The sequence below is a fragment of the Phoca vitulina genome, unplaced genomic scaffold, assembly GCF_004348235.1.
Source record: "Phoca vitulina isolate PV1807 unplaced genomic scaffold, GSC_HSeal_1.0 scaffold27, whole genome shotgun sequence".
Lineage (NCBI taxonomy): Eukaryota > Metazoa > Chordata > Mammalia > Carnivora > Phocidae > Phoca > Phoca vitulina.
Genome location: NW_022589730.1, coordinates 16,633,904 through 16,659,151, shown reverse-complemented (window position 1 = coordinate 16,659,151; position 25,248 = coordinate 16,633,904).

Here is a 25,248-nt window from a genome sequence, read left to right as displayed (position 1 = left end):
GAAAACAGAAGGAATGGCATCTTGAGTTTGGTAACTTAAACTTGCTGTTTTCCCAACACAGCAGAAAAAGAGCCACAAGTGATTTTTTTTTTTTTTTTTTTTGAAGATTGATTTATTTGAGAGAGAGTGTGTGCATGTGTGGGGCAGGGAGGAGGGGAGCGGCAGAGAGAGAGGGAGAATCCTGAGCAGACTCCCCACTGAGCATGGAGCCCCACGCGGGGCTTGATTCTAGGACCCTGAGATCGTACCTGAGCCAAAATCCAGAGTCGGCTGCTCAACCGACAGAGCCACCCAGGTACCCCCCAAACAGTGATTTTTCATGACATGTGTTAACAGTGTGGCTTAATACTTCATTCTTCTAAGTGTATGAAAAATATTTTTTAAACACTGAAACATTATTCTTTTTTTTTTTTTTTTTTTAAAGATTTTATTTATTTATTTGAGACAGAGAGAATGAGAGAGAGAGAGCACATGAGAGGGGAGAGGGTCAGAGGGAGAAGCAGGCCCCCTGCCGAGCAGGGAGCCCGATGCGGGACTCGATCCAGGGACTCCAGGATCATGACCTGAGCCGAAGGCAGTCGCTTAACCAACTGAGCCACCCAGGCGCCCCTGAAACATTATTCTTAAAGGAGAAAATAATTTACCATCTCTAAAGATGAAAGTCACAGGTCACATGCCAAACATTTCTAAAGGAGTTGACCTAAAAATTAGTAATGTTGCTATATTATACTCAAGAGAGTTCTAACAGGGGAAGGTGTTAAAATATATTTTTTAAAGTATTTTCATATAAGACGGGGCTCCGTAGCTCAGGGGTTAGAGCACTGGTCTCGTAAAGTATTTTCATATAAGCTTTAGTTTTACCACTTTCATCTTCGTGTAGAATGTTCTTTATCGCAAAGATTGAGTGTTTTCCCTGAAGACTGATAATTTTTATACTATATTTCTCCCATGCACATGTATTCCCCTTGCTGCCAAACTTGGGTTCTGACACTATTATCTGACCTCGGTGTCCTCTATCCTGTGCCACAGCTTGGGTAAGCGGCTCTGTCTCCCCTCCCAATTTCCTGTTGTAACAGTTGACCTCACACCTGAGTTCAGTGGTTTTCAAACTGTTCAGAATAGCTTCTCTCAGGGGAGGGGGGCGGCGTCTGGGTGGCTCAGTCGGTTGAGCATCCGACTCTTGGTTTTGGCTCAGGTCGTGATCTCAAGGTCATGAGACTGAGCCCCATGTCAGGCTCTGCGCTGGGCGTGGAGCCTGCTTAAGATTCTCTCTCCTGCTCCCTCCGCCTCTCCCCCCTCCACCTGTGCATGCTCTCTCACTCTCTCTAAAAAGGAAAAAAAAAAAGAGCTTCTCTCTGGCTGGTGGGACTAGGACTCCCCACCTGTTTCATCCAGAGCATCTCTTCCTTTATCTGTTTACACACTGCCTTTCCAAGTTACCTTTGGCTTGCATAGAAAGTTTCTCAGTGAAAAACAATGGACCTCATCTCCTCTCACTAGACCCCGCCGTTGCTCGGGGACCCTCCCGTCACACACAGCCATTCCCCATACTGGCTGGGTGACTTCCAGCAGGCTATGGTGCTGAGAAAGAAGAGGAGGGGAAAAGTCCCGCTGAGCGGAGGGCTTCCAGCCTCCCCGTTCAAGGGAGGGCTCAGTAGGCCAGTGTGAGCTGCCGATGACAAAGGCCATACAAGCAGGTGCAGGCTGACCCCGTTTCATTGTGCTCTGCTTACTGGGTTTTCTACAAATTAAAGGTTTGTGGAAACCTTGCACGGGGCAAGTTTACAGGGACCATCTTTCCAACAGCACTTGCTCACTTCATGTCTCCGTGTCACATTGTGGTCATTTTTGCAGTATTTCAAATTTTTCATTATTATACTTGTCATGGGGATTTGTGATCAGTGATTATGATTTACTGAAAGCTCGGGTGATGTTTAGCATTTTTTAACAATAAAGTATTTGTTAAGATTTATTTATTTGAGAAAGAGAGAGCAGGGGCAGGGGCAGAAGGAGAGAATTTCAAGCAGACACCCTGCTGAGCGAAGAGCTGGACTTGGGGCTTGATCCCATGACCCATGAGATGACAACCTGAGCCAAAACCAAGAGTTGGAAGGCTTAACCAACTGAGCCACCCAGGCGCCCCAATAAAGTATTTTTAATAAAGGTATGTACATTTTCAGACATTATGCAATTGCACACTTAATAGATTACAGTATAAACATAACTTAATATATTACAGTATAAACATAAGTTAACATATAAACTTTTATGTGCACTAGGAAACCAAAAGTTCATTGGACTCACATTATTGCAATAACCGCTTTATTGTGAACCAAACCCACGATATCTCTGGGGTATGCCCACACTGACCAGCAGTTTTGGCAAACAGCACAAAACTTGGCCCTCACATCAACTTTGTCATTCAAGATGTGGCTTCTCGGTAGGTGTTATTAACAAGGCAAGACGCCATCTGATACTTTCCCATTTGAACCTGTTATCGCTAAATAGGTATTAGGTTTCCTAAAACCTGATTTTTCACTTTGGTGTCACCAGACCTAGTTGTGGCCCAGGGAGATCTATGATTTGGAGGCACGCGGTGGCATTCCCACCAGCAAGGCAAAGTGTGCTTGTTGGGGGAGGCCAAGCGGTGGCGCTCTGAGGCCAGCATCCCGGGCCCTGCCCTCCCCGGCAGCAGGCGCATGCAGAAGGCGGAATCACGGTCAAAGGCATTCTTGTAAGTACGAACAAGAGGAGGCGCTCCATCGAATCCTGTGGTTAAGGACACCAGGCTAAGATGCCGCAAACATCCATCTCGATGGCCAACCTTGCCAGTGAGCCCAGAATGCTGCCAGGCCAGGAGTGCCTCTGTCCTGCACAGCACCTGGAGGGAGCTGCCAAGGTCGGCCGCCAACGCTTGTTCCGACAGGTGTTTCTTTAGCAGGAGCGAATACATTTGGTCCGCTTGCAGACCCGCCACCCTCGCCCCCCGTCCTGGGCGCCGTTCTAGCCACGTCAGCTGACTTCACACGTTCCAGGTCTGACCCGTGATGTCTCGATGCCATGGCGTGACTCTCAGGACCACCCTCCTGCTCGTGTTCAGGGCCTGGACCCTTGGTGGCAGCATGTGTGGGACACGGGGGACCAAGAGGGCCAGCTGGCAGGGCTGAGGGCTGCACACACCGCAGGGGTTACTGTACAGCATCGGCTTCGTCCAGAGACTGAGAAGAATGTCACCAAATAACTTCGCGAGGAAGGGTGAGGAAGACTATTCAGCAAGCCCTGCCCCATGGAGCGGCATAGCCGGCCCTCTGCAGGTGAGAGGTGGGAGGAAGGAATGAAGGCTTTGGTGTGCAGGGGGCACACGTGGGCAGCTGGTTTCTCAAATGCCTCTTGGCCCACGCTGCAGGAAAGCTCTCCGATCCGATGCCACAGGGCCTGGGGTCCCCAGCCAGCCTAGACCCCAAGCTCCCGGGGCGGGGGATACCTGCAGGACCGCAAGCTCAAGGGGCAAGGCAGGATTGTCCCTTAGAAACTTCCAAGGGAGGGGCGCCTGGGTGGCTCAGTCGTTGGGCATCTGCCTTCGGCTCAGGTCGTGATCCCAGGGTCCTGGAATCGAGCCCCTCATCAGGCTCCCTGCTCCGCAGGAAGCCTGCTTCTCCCTCTCCCACTCCCCCTGCTTGTGTTCCCTCTCTCGCTGTGTCTCTCTCTGTCAAATAAATAAAATCTTAAAAAAAAAAAAAAAAAAGAAACTTCCAAGGGAGCATGGCCCTGCCAAGACCCCAATTCCTGCACAGTAATACTAAATTTGGATTTCTGGCCTCAGCGCTGTGACACAATAAACGTCTGTTGTTTTAAGGCACTGAGCAAGGGAATTGGCTAGGAAACTAACACAGAAGGGCCGCTCACAAAGCGAACCAGCCGTCAGATGGCTCCAGCCCCAGGCTGCCTTCGCAAGGACACTGATGGCAGAGGATGCCCAGTGGTTCCTGAGCTGATCCACCTTGTTTTCCAGAGCCTTCCCCAGAGTCACTCTTTGGCGGCAGTCTCCTGCGCCCCCTCCTGGCCGGCAGAGAGAAGTGCGCCCCCTCTATTTGATATCTCAGGGGAAACGGGAGAACCGGGGAATTTCAAAACCGGACACAGAAATCTGTTTGTAAGAAAACATTCTTAAACCGTGCATTCTTGCCCCCACCCCATCTTGAAAAACAGGGCGAAGCCTTCGGCACTTGGCCCGAAGCCTCAGCTCTGCCCTGTGTCCTGCCATCTTTTTCGGGAAATTAACTCCGTGGTTGATGGCAAATTTCCTCTCCTTTCCTTGATTCATCAACAGAGACCATTTCCTGCAACCGGACCCACACCTCCCCAGAGCCACCCTGGACCTGTCACCCCAGAAAGCAATTTAAACCGTCCCCGTTCTAATCCAAACTCTGTGTGTCCAGCTCACCTCCTCCGGTGTCCCCTCGACAGTAACTATTCAGCCGAATCCATATTGCTGGGGGGGCGGCGGGGGGGGGGCTCTAACTTCATTCCCAGCCTCTCTTGACTTAACTTACTTTCTTGCCTAACCTGGATGCTCCAGCTCATTCTACTATGACTCTTGCAAACACCAACCACCCCCTCTGCCCTCTGGCCCTCGTCTGCTTGGCTAAACTCAACCCCAACCGCCTTCCACGCACATTTTCTTCCCCCGCAGACCCTCGTTCCTCCTGCCACCTTCTCCGTCTTGGCTGGGAGCCTGGCCTCCGCCCTCCCGGAGACCCGTGGAAGCCGCCACAACCACCACTAGCAAGCCCATATCTGCACCCACAGTTCCCTGCACGACCTCCTCCTGTCTAATACCCCCCACAGATCCTCGGGGTCCGGCCTCCTTTTTTCTCCCCCAAATTCCATTTCTCTGGGTATCCCTTCACGTCTACATCATCAACGTCTCTCTTTTTAACAAATTATTCTGATCTGCTTCTCCCTCTCCCTCTGTCCTTCCCCCTGCTTGTGCTCTCTCTCACTCTCAAATAAATAAATAAAATCTTAAAAAAAAAAAAAAAAATAGGGACACCTGGGTGGCTCAGTTGGTTGAGCATCTGCCTTTGGCTCAGATCATGATCCCAGGGTCCTGGGATCGAGCCCGCATCGGGCTCCCTGCTCGGCGGGCAGCCTGCTTAAGACTGGCTGCAGGGTCGGGCGGGATGGCCTAAAGGCGGGAGACGGACTCTTGCAAGATGGGGTCGGACGGTACCTAGAACTCTGTTCTGGAAAGAAAATAGGAGCAGGTGGCAATGGTGGGCAGACAAGCTGGTGACAGGGCACATCCCGGAGGGACAAGCAGGGCGCGGCCGCACCCCCAGGGAAGCTAGGAGCCAGGGGTCTCTTTCAGGTCTGCAGCTCTCCACAGGCCTCCTGGGCCTGCCCTTGCTCACTGGGGCCGGCCTTGCCTTGGTTTTCTTCTGGTTTGTTTTTTGGGGGGTTTTTTTAGATGTTATTTATTTATTAGAGAGAGAGCATGAGCAGAGGGAGTGGCAGAATGGAGAAGCAGACTCCCCGCCGAGCAGGGAGCCCAATGCTGCGGGGCTCGATCCCGGGACCCTGAGATCATGACCTGAACCAAAGGCAGACGCTTAACCGACTGAGACACCCAGGCTCCCCTTTCCTCTGGTTCTGAGACCAGGAATGCCATGGGCTGGAATGACCAGCAGAGGGCAGCACAGGCTTGGGTTTGGCCTGGGCCTTCCGGTTTGGGAGCCAAGGGGGCCCTTCCCAATCGGCTGTGGAAAGACGCAGGAGGAGCTAGTTTTGCATTTTTATAACCCTGAGCTTCCACGTGCACTCAAGGCCTCCCCAACCCAGCTGGTGGCTTAGTACGATGACGGGAAGTCAGGGGGCCAGAGGAGGCCAGACAGGCCCAGGAATGCAGGACGGGCTGCCGGCCCAGGGGTAGTTGGCAGCCAGGCTCAAACAAGCCCTGGCCGATAGTGGGTTCTTCTCCCGTCCTGTCCTCTTGCACCCACGACCCTGGCACCAAAAAGCACAGAGATGCTCAGAAGCGCCCCTCCTGGGCATGGGCGTGGCCACAAGCCCCTGGAACCTTCTGGGGGAAGCTCTGCTTTGAGGAACAGTCAACAAATGCCCACCTGCAGCCCCTCTTGGGAGGAGTCTGGGTACAGAAGCAAGAGAACCCGCAGGCCCAGCTGGGCTCTGAAGCTCCCCCTGCCACCGCAGCGAGGGGGAAGGAGGATTGCTCACAGAAGACGCAACTCTGGACTTGAATGAACCTCCTAGAATTGGATGTCAAATCACGAGTGAAGGTGTTTCCGTCCTCCCACTCCACTTTTTTGGGATCTTTTTTTAGTGATTGTATTTTTTTTTAATTGTGGTAAAATATACCTAACATAAAATTTACCGTCTTAACCATTTTATTTCTTTTAAGGATTTTATTGATTTATTTATTTGATAGAGAGCGTGAGCAGGGGGGAAGGGTGGAGAGAGAAGCAGACTCCCCGGCTGAACAAGGAGCTCAATCCCAGGACCCCGGGATCATGACCTGAGCCGAAAGCGGCTGCTTAACCGACTGAGCCACCCAGGCACCCCCATCTTAACCATTTTAAATGCGTACAATTTAGGAGTGTTAAGTGCACTCACATTGTTCCCACTCTTTGTTTTTATTGCGACTTTTCATATACAGAGCCTGGGGCACGGAGAGCGAACCTCAAAGAAAAGGCAGAGATCTGGAGAAAGACTTTGCTGAGAAAAATATGGAAGGAAGCCAAAGGGGGTATGAGAGGCTTTTCAGACCACCGGGCCCAGGTGAGCTTTCCGGGACGCATGGGCCCCGGGGCTCGGGGTGTCCTATGCGGTACATCTCCGTCGGAGCTCCCCCACACAGTCCCTGTGCACCTGCAGCTCATCTGGAAGGACAGTGAGTACCCCAAAGGGATCCCTGCCCACGTTCAGAAACGGGAACAAAGCCATTCAAAATCCCCTCAAATATCACTTTGAAAATAATCTGTATAGTATGTAACTGAGAAGCACTTAGGACAAAATTTAAGCAGTAAAATACCTTAGATATTTGGCCTTTGATGAGCTACAAAGCTGAACGACACAGAACTTGAACCCCTAATATTAATGTCTAATGTTTAGACGGCATCTCCTTTGAGCCTGGGACCGCACTGACTTTTTTTTTTTTTTTTTTTTTAAGATTTTTTATTTATTTATTTGACAGAGAGACACAGTGAGAGAGGGAATACAAGCAGGGGGAAAGGGAGAAGCAGCCTTCCTGCCTAGCAGGGAGCCCGATGTGGGGCTCGATCCCAGGACCCTGGGATCACGACCTGAGCCGAAGGCAGACGCTTAACGACTGAGCCACCCAGGTGCCCCCTGAACTGACTTCTCTCACTCAGGCCTTCGCAGTGGAGGTGCTGTTACCAATTCCAAGCTAGAGAGAAGTAAACGGACGCCCAAGGCTGACTTGCTCAAGCTCACAGAGGAAGTGAGTGATGGAGCCTGGATTTGGACCTGCACATTGGCAGTGACATGGCCTAAGGACCCCCTCTCTGACCAGCACAGCCCTGGGGCCTGGAGGACAGCGAGGAGGTGGACTGGGGACATTCCTGCCCTGGGGGAGCTCAGAAATGGGTGGAAGGGTGAGCCCCCCTGTCTTGGAACAATGTCAGAGTCACCGGTCCTGATGAGCTAGCGCTGACCTACATCTGTCCCTTTTGATCGGTAAAGATCCACGTAAGAACTTGAATAAGAGGCATTGGTGCAACCACAGGGACCTTCACGTGTCTGCTCACCGGTCACACCACCTCTTTCCGCCACGCGCCTCGGTGGGAAAATAATGTCACCAAAGGACCAGAGAAAATCCGGAATGTTTTACCACTCCAACACTTCTTGAGGAGTGCTGCCTGGGGAAGACCATCCTCAACCTGTCCCTTCTTCATTCTTGACTTCTCTGCCCAAGAGCACCTGGCCGGGGACAGCCCAGGGAGGTTGTGTGATCCCTCGATGCGAAAGGGCAGAGAGAAAAGGCGGAACAGGACATCGGGAATGATGGTCTATTTTCCTGTGCTTGGTTTTTGAAATGCATTTTGGCTCTTCTATGTCAAGCTAGTGAGAGGGCCAACAGGGTTTCAAAGCAGCGTCGTGGCAGGTGAGGCTGGCAGCTGAGCACACGGGCATTTTCAGGAACCTCTGTGGCTGCCCGTGGCTGGGCTTCTCCCTCGGCCTGCGCCCACCGCATTGTCACCAGGGCCGGGGCCGTGGGGAGGGACCCCGCCGCTGCTCTGAGTGGGACAACCCGGTCTGTGTATTTCCCAGCACCCAGCCCTACTTACAGAACACACCCGACAGCCTCTAGCGCCCCAGGGGTGGACTGATCCCCTTATTCCCTTTGTTACCTGTTCTCTATTTTCTGTAAATGAGGCTTGCTTGCGTTTGTGGGTACAAATGGGTGATGTCTGCATGTGCTTTGAGCTATAAGTGTTTCAACAGAAATGGGGTGCTAAACCAACAAAAAACGAATGCAAACGACAGAAAGTACCAAGCACGTGTGGACAGGCCTGCCTGATGTCCGGGTGGCCGAGGCATGGCATCTGAGCCCATGGCCTCTGTGCTTCCAGAACTTCTGCGGTCCCTGCGCCCATCTTCTAACGCTCTCCCCTGCTGCCCCAGCCAGGCCCGAGACGAAGCGTGCGCCCTCTCTCCTGTGTGCGCCTCCCTGAGTCTCCTGCCAGGCATGCCTCTGGTGAGGACCCTCATCCCAGCACCAGTCACCTAAAACGGACTATTTCCGGCTGTATCAGCAGAGAGAACAGGATATGAATTCTGTTTGGGGGGGGGGGGGGCCATGTCCTTCCCTCGGGACTTTCTCGTCTCATCCTGTTGGACCAACTATAAATGTCCACTTCCATTTCTTTCAACCAGGGTTTCTCAATCTTGACACCATTGAAACTGGGGGCCAGATAATTCTTTGTTGTGAGGAGCTGTCCTGTGCAAGCTCAGCGCTACTCGATGCGACTAGCATCACCCAGCCACCCCGCCCCCCGACTCCCAGGTCTGACAACCAAGAACATCTCCAGATCTTGCCAAATGTCCTCCAGGGGCAAAACTGCCCCCTGTGAGGAATAGCTGATCTAGTGGTTAGAAGCTGGGGATGTCACGGAACATTCTACAGTGTACAGGAGCCTCTACAACAAAGAATTATCTGGCCCCAAATGTCGCCAGTGCTGAGAGCCCCACCCGGTCTCACCTAGCATTACTCACGTTTCTTTGTTTTGCATCTTAACAAATTCCTATTTGACACACCCCTCACTAAGACTGTTCTTCCTCATCAAAGGACTGAAAGAGCTGTGTGAATGGAACGATAAGAGCTTTCAAGCGGGGAAAGTGTGCTTATCCCAAACTTGGGGCTATCCCAGACTTTGTAGATGGAGCGAACCTTCTTCAGAGGGGAAACGTGGCAGGGATGCGAGGCTCTAGGGGAATCGACCAGTGGGTCCTCCTCAGGGCAGACCATGGTTTGTAGAGAGGGTCCCCCAGGGGACGTCCAAGCCACAGAACCAGGAGAGAGGACAGCAGTCCGGAGCACTCAGGGCCCGCGGGGACCGCGGTGCCTGCGACAGTGCGGGGGGGTCCGAGGCGCCCGTGAGCTCAGATCAGATCCTAGAATCTGCTGCAAGACCTGACAGCAAGGCCGATTTGTGGCCAGAACCATCCTGGAGGTTTTAGGACCCATGAACTAGGACACATCTCCGCAGATGAGAACTCTTCCTTTGAACGTGGTTCTCTTGAAGAGCAGAAGGAAATGCTTACACTTGGTGTTTGTGGTTTCCATCCGGATTCCTCTTACTAACTCAAAGCCAGAAACAGTCTCATCAGAGATGGTCCAAGAGAACTTGATGAGGTTTGGTTGTTATGAAACCCGTTTTCCATTCCCCATGACTGCTGTGGCCAAGGGCATCTCCCCAGCAAGCCGAGTGGCCCGCCCAGTTGGTAATTGAACTTTAAAGGGCTTCCTGGGCTTTCTGGAGAAGAAGAACCTTGAGCTGCACCAATACGTCCCCACCCCTAGCTCAGGAGAGTCCCAGGAATGACCTCTCTGGTGGGAGGTGGGGGGAGGTGGGGGACACGTCAAGAAGCACAGCCACATTGGCACATTTCAGCCCCCCACCGGGCAACTCATGGATGAGGTATCCCATAGTCCTTGGACTTAGATTGCTGTTATGGAAAGATTTAATGCCATTCAGTCTCTCTGCCCTGACTTCCCAGTGTGGGAGGCAGAAAAAAGCCCCCAAAGTTGTCCACATCCCAATTCCCTGGGATTGTGATCTTATATGGCAAAAGGGATTTTGCAGATTCGACTAACAATCTTGAGATGGAGAGATTGTCCTGCATTATCTGGATGGGCCAGGACCATCACAAGGATTCTTATAAGGGGAGAGCTGGAGATGAAAGGTGATGTGTGACAGAAGCAGAGATTGGGGGGATGCACTTTAGAGATGGAGGAAGAAGTCACAGGCCAAGGAACCCAGGCAGCCAGTGGGAGCTGAAAAGGCGAGGAAACGGATTCTCCCTCCACCGGCCCCTGCAGGCGCTGATGTCCCAGTGAGCACTCCTATCTGGGTCCTCCGCCCTGAAGCTCTCTTGATACTCACTTTAGCCTGGTTGCACCTGTATTCACACGTTGGGAGGAGAAGGGACGACATGAGCCCTCCACCTCCTCTCTGTTGTCCTGCTTACAGACTAATCCAGAGTTACCGTTCAGAGCTTGTTCCTTCCCTGCCTCAGGGCAAACGAGGAGGAGTCTCCCTTACCTAGCAAGCCCGATGCAAAGCCAGGTTGTTTACCTGGGAGTTTTACTGCTCCGACTTTGGAGGGGGGGCATTGGAAGAACCGCTTGCTCCTTGTCCTGATTCCATAGCCACGGTACGCAGATTAATGATTTGCTGGTGTTCCCTTTCCTGGTCTGTCACTTCCAGGCGATTTTGCAAGGATCCACGAGTTAATATTTGGAAAGAACTCCTTGAACTCCTACATAAATAAAAAGCCTCACAGGTAGTAATCTTGATGCCTTGTAATGAGTCCTTTTAAAATCCCAAAGCACCGAACACTCTGCATTACTCCCTCAGCATAGATATTAGCTGCACACATGGTATCGTGTTCCCACCTGGAACACTCATAGCGGCGGTTACAGGACACTTAACGAGGTACCAGGCAGCGAGCTATGCTCATCATACTCACGATCTCGTTGACTTAGGGAGATAAAGATCACCTGTGACCTGTGCTGTGCATTCCTGGGAGGAAAACAAAGCCCCACACGTGTGCTTACCTCTACCCTGATGTCACCAGCCATGGGAAGAGCCCCCCTACACAGCACCTGGCACAGGGTGGGAACTCGGTGCTGCAGATGGATGGCATTTCGTATAATTACAGCAAATGAGATGAGACATTACTGGAGAGACTGCGCTTGAGTCAGAGAAGCAGAAGTGGAGGCGACTGAATAAAGGGTTCTCTGCTCTTCTGGTAATTTATAGATTTTTTTTTTAAGATGGACAGTGTGGGACAGTGGCTGGGATCAGTTCCTGCAGTCAAGACTCGGCTTCACATACCTCTGCTCCTCAAGCCTGTTGCTTCTTTCCCAAAGAAGCACAATGCCAGGGTTTTAAGACACTTAAGAACCCAGAGTTTCTGTTGGGAGGCTGTTTTCGGAGTATTGTCTCTCTTGCCCAGAGTACTGTTGGGGAATGCTGTAGAACACTTCTCAGAAGCACATTCACAGCTTGGCTCACTTTGTGAGAAAAAATCAGGAGGGTGAGGAGGGACTTTCAACTGCGGGAAACCAGAGTAAATAAGGACAGAATAACACCGAATTGTGTTAACGTATTCTGCAGTTAAGGTTTAGAGGCAACTTTGAATGTAAAGAACCAGCAGGTGGCACTGTTATTCTCTAGAAATGCGGCGGAGGGTGTGGGAGGGGTGTGGGGGTGTGTGTACCTGTGCACACACGTGTGCTGGGTGAGAGAAGCTTCCCTATCTCCCCACCACCACTTAGCTAGGCAGATGCCCCCTTCTCTGTCATCCTTCTTTTCTGTTCTTGGTCAAAAACTAGCAGAGAAGAGCAAGAAAACCCAGCAGAGATCACAACACAGATACCATCCAATCAAAGATATTTCCCCAGACGTCTTGGGAAGAACACTGAAGTCCTCATGCACCCCCTCCCCCGGTTCCCCCATTCCTCCCCAGGCCTAGACAGTCTACTTTTCTATCTTCCAGGAAGATGGCCCAGCACTGTGGTGGTTTCCTTCTTGTAGGCATATTTGTTTGAAAAAAAGGACTCTAGACAGAGTGGGGACCTCGGAAGAATGATTTAATGTTGGCTCTTCAGGTGCATTTCATATCAGACAATCTGGATCTAAAGGATACATCCACAGGGAAGGTCCCCTTCCCCTAAAATCACACCAGCATGGGAAAACCTACCTCCTCTGTCTTTGTGCAAAGCTGTTCTCCTCGGAGGCCTTACAATTAAGCCTTGTCCGAGAATCTGGGAGCACAGGCAGGGCTACAAGGCCCTATTAGGGAGCTTCAAACACATCACATTCATTGCATTGATCTTGTTCTTTCCCCACCTGCTTAATAGGCCCTGAAAGCCATGCACTGAAGGACGGCCTCTAGCTCATTTCAAATGCATCGACATAATGGACTCATCTCCCTAGCACAAACCTCCAAGGACTCAGGTGAGGCAAACCGTTTCTAAAACTGTCATGATGAAGGAGAGGTGGTGGCCGCTCTGGAAAGAGCCCAAGGGTTGTTGAGTGTGTGAGTTCAAATCCAGCCTGCGCCGTCTTACCGGCTGGGTGATGCTGGGTGACCAAGTTCTGGAAACTGCCTGAGCTTCCCTTTCTAGGTCTGTGAGCTGGGATTAACAATCCCCGTGCACTCTTTGCTTGTGAGCTGTGGTCATCCCCTAGGCACGTTCCCAAGGCCACAAGATCAAAGGCAATCGTCCCGTGCCTGCACACAGGTGAGCGTGTTGCACGCGCAGCAGGCCCCGGGCTCCGTGTTGTGCACACCTGAGTTTTCTTAAGCCTCACAGCAGCCCCACGTGCGAACGGGGAGCCTAAGCATGGGGGTGTGGCAGAGACTGTGGACTTGTGTGAGGAAAGCGGTTGCAAGAAAGGTCTTGGCCCAGGGCTCCCGTTCCTCCCTGGGAGAAATGACCTGGGATCTTCTTCTTCGGGCGGGGTGGGGAGAGCCGACCTGCGGAGGGGGTGGGGGTGGCCCCCAGCTCTGTTCTTCTGGAGCCTGGGTGCCCTTCCGCTGCCGTGGGGATGCCGTCAACAATTAAAAGCCACCTCCGGATGTGGGGGGCTGAGTCTCTTAGGTCCTTAACATGGCATTTCGTATCGTGACGTTTTCCGGGTTGAAGCAAGGGTCCCTAAGGAACCAGCATTCGGGGAATTATTAAAACAGCAAGGCCTCCCCCCGAAGACTTTTTTTTAAAGATTTTATTTATTTGACAGAGACACAGCGAGAGAGGGAACACAAGCAGGGGGAGTGGGAGAGGGAGAAGCAGGCTTCCCGCGGAGCAGGGACCCCAATGCGGGGCTCGATCCCAGGACCCTGGGACTAGGACCTGAGCCGAAGGCAGTCGCTTAACGACTGAGCCCCCCCCCAGGTGCCCCATAAAGACATTTATTTTTTAAGGGACTTCATTAAACCACGTGGTCACATCTGACTCCTTGGCTGTGGTCTGGAAGCTTCTTAGAGTGGCCGTGTTTTTAGATCTGGAAGCTCACGTGTTTAAGTACCGAGACATCTAAAAATCACCAGTGACCGAACCTTTCTCAAGTGTGTGTCTCATGTCTAGTTCCCAAAGTGTGCCAACGTCTCTCGGCCTGGACGGTTTCACCGACGCTCTCGAGGCCAGTAGAACCTCTGTTATCCTGACAGAAAAGTGCGCCTGGAAAGAGGACGGGAGATTTTCGTTTGTTTTCGCTCTGTGTGTGTGTGTGTGTGTGTGTGTGTGTGTGTCTATGTGTAGGGAATAAAAGAGAAATGGGAACAAGGAATGTGGGAGAGACGGAGGGAGCCATGATCACAACAAAATACAGGGGAAGATGGAGAGTGGGAGGGTGAGGACTAGAATCCCTGCCGCAGAAGGCACTTTAGAGAGAAGTTTTAAGAAGCTCTGTGAATACAAAGGCTAAGAAGAATACTTAGTTTGGTCAGAAAATGCCAAGCGTGAGGACTCAGGGCTGTAGGCCAGGACCAGCCACCAGGCAGGGTTGTCCGGGCCTGGCCCCTGGCCGCCGCCACCTCTTCATCAAAGGGAAAGGTCTGCACCCCAGAACTCTTTCAAACACCTCTTCTCCCAGCATGTAGCCAAGCCTGGCTGTGCCCTCCTTTTCAGCACCTAAACAATGAGCTCTGCTATGCCCACAGGCCCCTCTCTGGCCTTCTCCACCTGGGGAGGGCCTGAGGACCCTAAAGACTTCCCCTCCCCTTCTGGAACCAAGGGCTTTAGGGTGTCTACAGCTTCCACTACCTCAGAGAAGGGAAGGCCCTAGAAAGACCGGGCTCCTGCCTTCCTTCCCCCACCGCTTTGCCCAGCTGGGGCTCTCCTCACAATGGAGCAGGGCCAGGCCCTGTTGCTGAGGGAACCAGCGGGAGGCCCAGCCCCCTTCCCCACAGAAATAACCAGAGGAGAGGAGCAAGGGATTAAATTGCCCTAATCTTCAGGCTTCAGAGGAGGCTGGGAGCCTGGCCAGTGTGAGGTGGCAGCTCCCCATTGGCCCAGACGAAGCAGGAGGTCACCGGCCTGGCCCCACCTCTCCCTTCTGCCCCACCTCCACTTCTCTCTCCTCAACCACAACCCCCCCCCCAAAAAGGGAGACCACCAGTTTTGCTTCCCTAACAGAGGAAGGGAGGGCCCAAGCCAACCACCGCCTGGCTTTACCCATCTGATCTCTGTGGCGCTAGGAAGGACAGAGACCCTGGCTGGCCTAGCGAGAGATGCAATTTTGTTTGGTTCTGACTCACTGTCTGCAAACGTTGGTGGATATGAATCGGCTCACCTCCACCCGCCGCTGAGGCCCTGCAGGTAGACAGGTGAAGGGGTGCTCTGTCCCGCACCCCCTGGCTCCGGAGATGGCCGCAGCCCTGCTGGGGTGAGGGCTTCAGCGCGGCCTTCGAGAACTTCCTTAGATCCGTTGCCTCAGGGTGCTGTCCCTGAGTCTCACATTAGGGTAGGTGGGTCCCTCTGTAAAAATGCCCACGCCCCGGCCCCACCCCAGCTAACAATGCAGATGTGGTCAGTCTGAGGTGGGACTCGGGGAAGGGGTTTTAGGGGCCCAGGTCCTTGAGGGAGCCCCTCGCTGGGACCCCCGGGGAAGCTGGTTCAGAAATACCACTGCCAGCAGGACACCTGGGAGCACAGTTTTCCTGGCTTGAGCCCAGTATTCTTCCTGCTCTGTTACTTTTACTGCTTAAAAAAAAAAAAAAGTTTTAAGGAATACACAACTTATTTAGGAAATGTATATAATACACGAAAGTGTAAGGAAGAAAATTACATCTTCCCTGAGCCCCCAACACCCAGAGGCACAGTTAACTTTTTGGGTTTTTTTTTCATCTATTTTCACGTATTTAGTTTAAAACAAGGTCAGGGACGCCTGGGTGGCTCAGTCCGTTGGGCGACAGACCCTTAATTTCGGCTCAGGTCATGATCTCAGGGTCCTGGGATCGAGCCCCACAATGGGCTCCGTGCTTAGTGGGGAGTCTGCTTGAGATTCTCTCTCTCTCCCTCTCCATCTGCCTTCCCCCCAACTCCGCTCTCTCTCTCTCTCTCTCAAATAAATAAATAAATCTTTAAAACAAGGTGAATCAGTTGGTTAGGAGTCAGACTCTTGATTTTGGCTCAGGGTCATGAGATGGAGCCCTGTGTCTGGCTCCGTGCTCAGCGGGGAGTCTGCTTGAGACTCTCTCTTCCTCTCCCTCTGCCCCTCCTCCCCTCTTTAAAATAAATAAATCTTTAAAAACAAAAAGCTTCTTGTTCCATTGCAAGCCAAATGCGGGATGGGCTTTTTACATGCTGCTGGACAACGCGTGGATTGGCAACGCTTTCAGGAGGCTATTTGGCAACGAGTATCAAGAATATTTTCAAATTATCACCCTTCAGCCCACTAATTCCATTTCTAGGAATCTGTCTTCAAAGAAAGATCAGATGCAGGCAAAAATTTCTTTACAGCGACTTTCATTTCCGTGTTCTTTATAAGAGCCAAAATTATCAACCTCATAAATATACAAAATGTACAAGGGAGAGTTTAATAAACTGTGGTTATTCATGAGACGGAATACCCTTTGACCGTTAAAAATCACGTTTTCAAAGCCTGTGCACTGGCTGATCCTTTCCACGGTCCCTCCACGCCCTGGGATGCTTATCTTATAGGAAGATCCTTCTTCTGATTCTACTGTAACCCTTCTGGATGCTGCGGAGCCAGTGATCTTTCCTCTCTAGATCACCCGTAGCATTTTTCCTCTGTACCAATCGTTTTGGCAGTTTGTTCTTTTTATGAGTATGTATTATGTACTACTACTCTTGCTGTCTGGCGTGGACATGTATTAGGAGTGCATGATCGCGGGTCCACGGACATGGGGGTATATGGGGTATATATGGAAGACAGAGAGAGAACGCCGTAAACCACTGAGGACCTGGGCCCTCATCTTCTCTCTCTGTCCGCTCTTCAGTTCCAGCTTGTTCTAAAACTGAAATCATCTTCCTCGAATCTGTTCCAATTCCACAAATCAATGTTTGAGGATGGACTCCCCTTCCCAGGTGGGCTCTCCTTCCTGCATTACCCGTTCCTATAGTGGTATCTCCTAAACCATTCTCCTTTGGGACACTCAGATTCAAAGTTCTAGAGCCATTGGCCATCAAATCCTAATACCGTTTGGGTTTTTTTTAAGTCTTAGTGTGTGGTTTTCTGTTCCCATCACTGGCATTCCACACAGCGAGCCCACTGCTTCTCTCCAGAGCAGCTCATTCTCTTTGGTGGGCCATCTGCTTACAGCCTCTTGCCCCTTCAAACTAACCTGTGTCCAACCACTTGTCAAAGTCATTTGTATCCTGTCACTTCGACTCAGAAGTCTTCAGTGGCCACTTTCAAATGGCCATTACTTAAATGAAGTGCTAACTTATCCCGACACCTGGGACCCTCTTTAATTCAACCCCCAACCCATCCACCTTGGGTTTTTTGGGGATTTTTTTTAGTATCACACAACTTGATATCCTTGCCTGCTGTCAGAGTGTGCAGGCCACTGACCTCAGGATACATCCTGCATTCTCGTGACTTCTCCTCCTGCTGGCTGGGCGATCTGGGATAGTTCACGTAACCTCTTTAATCTCAGCCCCTCATCTACAAAGTGGGGATAATACTAGTAATATCTTCTTTAAAGTATTGTGAGAACAAAGCAGATGCATGAATGCAACAACTGTCATTGATTTGTTCAGTTTTGCAACTAGGACAGAGCTTGGCAGGACGGCCCAGAGCTGCACCAGGTAGCATCAGCTGCAGTGGGTCAATGGTGCTGGACGTCCTGTTTCCAGGATGGCTCACTCGCATAGCTGGCAAGGTGGGCTATTGGACTTTCCACGTGGTTTCTTGCCAACTGGGTTCTAAGAGACAAGCAGAAATTGCCAGTCTTCTTCAAGGCTAGGCCTGGAAATAATTAGCACAGCATAACCTCCACCATATGCATTTGTTAAAGCAGTCATAGGCCAGCCCAGATTCAAGGGGATGAAGAAGTAGACTCTGCCTCTCCAAGAGGGAGAGGCCAGCACGTATGGGGAAGGAAAGAAGTGGTGGCAGCCATCTTTTGAGACAAGATACAACCATAGGGTCTTTGTGATCCCATAGCTTTTTTTTTTTTTAAGATTTTTTATTCATTCATTGGAGAGAGAGAGGGAGAGCATGAGCGGCTGGGGGGGGGGGCCCAGAGGGAGAGGGAGAAGCAGACTCCCCACTGAGTATGGTGCCCTGATGCGGGGCTCAATCCCAGGACCCCAAGACCATGACCTGAGCCGAAGGCAGATGCATAACCAACTGGGCCACCCAGGAGCCCCATCCCATAGCTTGTCTAGTAGAGATGCTCAACAAATATTACTGAACTGTTTTTTTTTTTAATTCCAGTGCAGTTAACATCGTGTTATTTTAGTTTCAGGTGTACAATAGAGCAATTCAACAGTTCCACCTATTACTCAGTGCTCATCACGATAAGTGGGCTCTTAATCCACTTCACCTATTTCCCCCATCCCTCTGCCCACCTCCCCTCTGGTAACCAACTGTTTGTTCTCTAGAGTTAAGAGTCTTGTTTTTTGGGTTGTCTCTCTCTCTCTCTTTTTTCTTTTCCTTTGCTCATTTGTTTTGTTTCTTAAATTCCACATAGGAGTGAGAGCATGTTATTTGTCTTCACAATTACAGAACTCTGAAGGCTTGTACCTTTTATCTGTCAAACGATCACTTGGATTGCTGTCTTGAATTGTGAGTTGACTGTTCCCCTGTGTTCTGATTAGTTATGACATTCCAGCTAAAGAGTAAGCTCTTTGAGGGCAAGGCTCATCGCTACAATATACATTTTTGAATTGGCCCACCAGAGATCTACACCTTGTAAGTGCCATAAACATGCAGCCCTTGATTTCTTTTCTTCTGGCCGCCCTAGCTCTGGGACGGGACAGAAGAGTTGCTTTCACTGAATTTTTGTACAACACAAGGCTCGCTAGGCTCCAGGGAAAATTCAGAGAAACAGTCCCTTTGTTCTCCAGCCCTGTGCAAAGCTGGGCCCAGAGCCTTCCAAAGGGGGAAGCTCACAAGGAGGCTGCAGACTGGGGGACGTGTGGAGGAAATTCCATTCTAGACCCTCATTTCCGAAACTGCTCTGTGATTAGCCGGGCTTTGTGCCGGCCCAGTCCAGAGTCAGAGAAAGGCCGGCCCCCTAGGTCATAAAATCCCCAGGAAAACACAAATGCAGCCCCTTTACAGCCTCAAACAGGAGGTTAAAGGATTTGCTTTGTTGTTTGTTTATCTCTCAGACTGAAGCCAATTATTCCAATTACTTTTTTTTTTTTAAGTTTACTAGAGTTTGTATTGTAAGTGCATTTCTTCTCAAAAACACAGGCCTCTACAACACATTTTTCCCCCTTTGGTTCCAAGGACTCAAGCTTGGTCTCTGTGGCAGGGAGGGCGGGCCTGGGGTCACATGTCAGAGGTCAGGGGCCCCCTGACTATTCCCAAATGCGCTTCCCAGTAACCATAGATTTGAACTTTGCAATGTTGTAGGGGCTTCGGGAGAGAGAGCCCCTGGGGGGGAAGGCCGTCTCTGCCCTTCAAAGGCGGTCCCTCTGCTTTCCCTGGGCCCACGTTTCCATCCTGAACCCAGGCCCTGTTGGGGGGGGGGGGGGGGGACTGGGGACAGAGAGTCTGTGTAATCCCAAACTGCAAATCTTGCAGATTGACTGTGCTTCAGAGCCGGAAACACTCAGGATCGGCGTCAGAGGCTGAAAATTCCCCTGATGGCTTTCTAAAGTCCCAGGATATTTGCCCAGAAAGCCAGCAAAGGTTATTCCTTGTCCAGAACCAACCAGTAGCTACCCACTTCTCAGCCCAGGCAGGATTCTGTAAAGTGTGGTGAAGTACAGAGCACGGAGGTTCAGAAGTGAACCCCAAGTTCTGGCCTTACCCAAGGGTAGTAGGTGTTTGCTAGATAAGATAATACAAGTTGAAGAGGAGGTGAAAGATCCCAGACCATCCCTCCAAAACAAGTGTCTCTACTGATACCTGAAAATCTACCATAAGTAGGATGTAAATTTATATTTATTGATATGGAAGAGCGTAAGATATATTGTTAAGTACAAAACGCAAGCTACTGAGTAATAGCACCAGTAATAGCCCCATCTGTGTACGGGATACGCACACACAGGAGAAAAGTGGACAAATATACATCAAAACGTTGATAGAAGTATCCCTGACTGGTGGGATTTCAAGTGACTTCTTTGCCTTTTATTTTTCTGCATTTTAGAATTTACTTACACAGCACATGTATTCCTTATATGTATATATATACTTTAAGAGAAATTCTAATGTTCATGAATCATTTCTTTAGTTCAGTGTTTTTTTTTTTTTGTTTTTTTGTTTTTTAAAGATTTTTTTTATTTATTTATTTGCGAGAGAGAGAATGAGAGACAGAGAGCACGAGAGGGAGGAAGGTCAGAGGGAGAAGCAGACTCCCCGCTGAGCAGGGAGCCCGATGCGGGACTCGATCCCGGGACTCCAGGATCATGACCTGAGCTGAAGGCAGTCGCTTAACCAACTGAGCCACCCAGGCGCCCTTTAGTTCAGTGTTTTTCCAAACTGTGGTTTATAGCCACCAAGATCCTCTGGGGCGCCTGGGTGGTGCAGTTGGTTAAGCGTGGGACTCCTGATTTTGGCTTGGGTCATGAGCTCAGGGTTGTGGGATCGAGCCCTTCATTAGGCTCCGTGCTCAGCGGCAAGTTGGCTTGTCTCTCTCTCCCTCCCCTCTTGCACGTGAGCACATGCATGTGCACTCTCTCTCAAATAAATAAATAAAATACTAAAAAAAAAAAAAAAAGGCATGAGCATCAGATTCAGAGAGCTTGCTGTAAAGGAAGGTCCCTAGGTGTAGCTCAGACCTACTAAGCCAGAATCTGGAGAGGGAGGCTGACAGACAGCATTGTAAACACCCTCACCAGGCAGCTGTAGGAGAATATAGTCCACCATGTGGATGGTTGCGTTCTTCAAAGGTCCTGGCTCGGCCGTGAAGCACTGCAGGTGTGACCACTCAAGCCCTCGGCCCTGGGCCTGCTTTCCCGGCTGCCCCTTCTCCCCCCCGCCTCCCTGCTGTACATCCTCAGGACCCAGCCCTGACAGAGTAGACCAGGCGCCTGCTCCTCCCCTTGCCCTTGACCAAGAGTCCACAGACAGAGCCTCCCGCTATCACCTTCCCCTCCTTTCCTTGATATACTCTTCCCTTGGCCTCACTTCCCTTTTCTGACCAGAAGCACTGACTGCATGAGCTGATTTCATAATTCCCTAAGTCAAGTGAAACCAAAACTGCAAACCAGAGTATGTCCACCGGCCAGCCAGGCTGAAGCATCGCAGGTGGGTCTGACGCTGCTCCTGGATAGACGTGTGACCGGAGCTTAGTTACTGAGCCCCTCCGTGTTTTAGTTTCCTCCATGGTAACATGGGGACAGTCCCACTACTGCACAGAGTGGTCGCCGTGAGGTTTAAAGAATAAGACTGTGTGTATGCAGAGGATCTGGCACGTGGCAGATGTCCAACGAACGTTGCTGTTCCCAACCTGCACCAAAGAACTCTTGTAAGAAGTCTGAGGTTGGCTTCCCAAACTCCTCAGGGAGTGTAGAAATAATGCACATTCGTAAGTCTTCCCCCCAGATATTCCAAATTCACCCCTCTAAGGGGAGGCCCCAGGAACCTGACACTTACCAAGCACACCAGGTGATTCTGTCATGCCTTGTAGGCGGTCCCTGTTCACACCTGGAGGAACGCTAGTCTAGATTGTCATCAGCAAAACAGAAATAACGACAGTTACCAGTCCCCCTACTGAGGCAGTTTGCGCTGAAGCAGTCAACCATCCCTGTTGTACGACTTCACAGGTGGGCTGGGGTTTGGTGGATCTAAGCTGGGCCTGGCTGGCTGTGGGTTCAAGCTGAGGTCTGGGTCCGGGTCTGCTCCACAAGTCTTTCATCCTTCCTGGACCAACAGATACCCCAGGCATATTCTTCTCATGCCACACTCGCTCACATTCCATCAGCCAAGCAAGCACATGGCTCCCAACATCAATGGGGAGAGCGACAGATAGGATGCTCTGCCTCAGAGACGTGACTGAAAAATAAAGCCTTATCTCTAGAAGCCAGGAATCAACAAACTATACCCTGCCAGTCAAATCGGCCTCCAGCCGGTACAAGAATGACTTGTACATTTTCTAGGAGTTGTGAAGAAAAACAAGGTGAATAGGAATAGCAACCATATGTGGCCCATGAAGTCTAAAATGTTTACTATCTGGCCCTTTAAGGAAAAAGTTTGTTTGATTTCTACTGTAAACCAAAAAAATGTCCAGTTTTTTTTTTGTTGTTGTTACACAGGATTACTGCACAAATATAAATGAACAATTTCATATTTTTGTTTGTTTTTAAATTAAAAGGGATTTAATCCTACTTTTGATTTTGGGGTTATGAGTTTGAGCCCCACGTTGGGTGTAGGCATTACATTAAAAAAAAAAAAAAACCACTACAACGTAAGTTAAGTAAGAAAGATTTAAAAATGTTTCTAAGATGGGGCACCTGGGTGGCACAGTCGGTTAAGTATCCAATTCTTGGTTTCAGCTCAGGTGGTGATCTCAGGGTCATGAGATTGAGCCCTGCATCCGGCTCCATGCTCAGCGTGGAGTCTGCTTGGAAGTCTCTCTCCCTCTCTCCCTCCCACTCATGCCCTCTCTCTCTCTCTGTCTCTCTCTTTAAAATAAATAAATCTTAAAAGATGTTTCAAAGCCATGGGGTGGAACAATGGAGAAGGAGCAGGGGAACAGTTGTAAAAACAGAAGAGAGGGAAGTTAATGAAAGGAGAATGGATCTTGGAAGAGAACGGTCCTTAAGGAGGGACAATGGTGAAAATATGTCGGGATTTGGTCAAGTGGAGAAGAGGGTGGAGTGAGAGGGGTAGGATCAAGGCATGGTGTGGTTGGTGGTTGTCAAGGAGAAAGAGGACGAGACAGGATTATCAGGGGTAGGAATACCCAGCTACTGGGTGTCAGGAAAAATCGGCCTAAGAGAATCCTGGTGTCCTCATAGTAGAGTGCTGGGGGTTTTCTAGTGGACCCTCCAGGAATTATCAGACTGTGGGGATGTGCACCTTGGATTATTTTTGGCTGCCTAAACTATTTAACAAATCTATTGGGAAAGAAGTTGAGTTCTAGAAAACTGACACCACCAGTTTTCCCTGTCCATAAGAACGCACAGACTCCCATTCACGACAGTGCAAAGGAATTGTATGCTGTGGAGAACAAACATCTCTGTGAGTCAAATTCTCACTTGAACCAGTTTTACCATCTTATTGATTTCTGCATCGACAGATGAGTCAAATACAATCTTTGACGCATGTCTATTTCATAGCTATATGAAAGTCATAATTTCACCATTAAAAAAAAAATTCTCTCGTAGCATTATCTAAGGGATCTCACTTGACATTCACTACATCCCTGTGGGGCCATTACTGCTGCCATTGTTATACCGCCATTTTGAGGATGACATCCCTGAGAAACTAAGAGTTTAAGGTCACACTAGCAGAGAGTGGCAGAGTCCAGGCAGGAACTTTGGGAGTCTTCTGACTTCAAATCCCCTATTCTTACCACTGCTGAGTTTAAAAAAAAAAAAAATTGGCACCCCATCACATTATTCATTTGCTTGTCATTGATGAGCACAGGAACTGTGACTTAGCGAGCACATGGACCTGGCATTCTTGGGCTCATGATGATTCACATGCAGATGCTGGGAAAGAAGCCCCAGGAGTGTAACTATTACCCTGCCAGAGGGAGACAGCACTTGAAATCAATAAGACTGCAGATGAGGACCAGCGCCAAGAGGAAATGGGTCTCTACTTACTCTTTTCTTCCCTGACAGATCGTCAAACCAAAATCCTCAACGGCTGAATGCCTCACAAGTACTTTCCAAAGTTTTATTGTTTTGTTGCTGCCACAGATAAATGTTCCCCACACCCAACCAACACCCCCACCCCCGTATGTCAGCATTTCAGGTGATTTCACTCTGAAGTATTCTGCATTTTTCTCAGCATGATCTCTTGTTTTCCATGAGAAGTCCAACATTTCATGAATACCTATGGTGGATGAGCTAGACATTGTATAGGGCACTTGACAAATGTCATCTCCGTAACAGCTCATAAGCTCTGTAGTCGTTCAATCAGCAAATGTTCAGTAGAGAGATGTAATAATATTAGCGACACAAATATGGAAACAAAACAAAACGGGATCTCCGCCTCAGGTAGTGGAGTCTAAGGGAGAGAGTTTCAGGCAAAAGGACAATTACAATACAACATGCCAATCAAGGGTTGGTGTGAGCATGGAGAAACCAGCCCCTACGTGTTTGAGAGAATCATGGAACGTTTCATGGTGCTAGAATTTGCATTGAGACTTGAAGAAGAAGCAGGAGTTTGCCTGGAAGAGAGAGGAGGAGGTGCCCAGAAGCTTCTAGACAGAGAGCAGTGCAGTACCAAAGGGGAACAGAGAGTACAGGGTACCTGGGAGGCAGAAAACAGTCCAGAGTAGCTGCAGCAATCAGTATGTAGGGAAGAATTCCAAATATGAAACCAGACAGGTGGGCAGGAACAAGTCATGGCGGACCATGATGTGGAAATCTGCCCGCAGGCAACGACCGAGAGTCTTTGCAGCTAACAAGGGCTGAGCGTCCATCCTGCACAAAAGTACCCACAGGATCCCTTCCAAGGAAGGCAAGGGCTCCCGCAGGAGACAGTCCTACCCCCAGTGACTGAATCAACACCTGAATTTCCACCTTTGTCCAAATCCCAAAATAGCTTCCACTGTACTTGTCTTTTGGGACTCTCTTCTATTTGGCTAGTCTTGGGGCTGTTCGGGCTATGATAGCAAAATATCACAAAAACGGTGGCCTATACACAACGCAAACTCATTTCTCACAGTTCTGGAGGCTGGGAAGCCCAAGACCAAGGCCTTGGCAGATTCGATGTCTAGTGAGAGACTCTTTCCTCATAGACAGCGATGTGGGTCCTCCTGTGGCTGAAGGGGCAAGGATGCTCTCTCAGGCCTTCCTTGGAAGGTCGATAATCCCATTCCTGAGGGCTCTACCCTCCTGACCTAATGGCCTCCCAAAGGCCTCACCTCCTAATACCATCACCTCGGGAGTTCGGATTTCAACCTATAAATTTAGGGGTGGGGGACACAAACATTGAGACCATAATGGTACTCAAGATAGATACTCGAGTGAACTTGAAGAAGTTGGTTTGTGCAGTTGTAAATATTTTCTGTCACTGGATTATTTCTTCATGGCCTGAGGTCTACCATGATATTTTAGGTTGGGGAGGAAGAGGGCGAATGTCCCATGAATCGCCCAAGAGGCATACACTGTCATGGCAAAGCAAACTGTGAACGTGGCAGTTTACCTGGCAGAAGGCAACA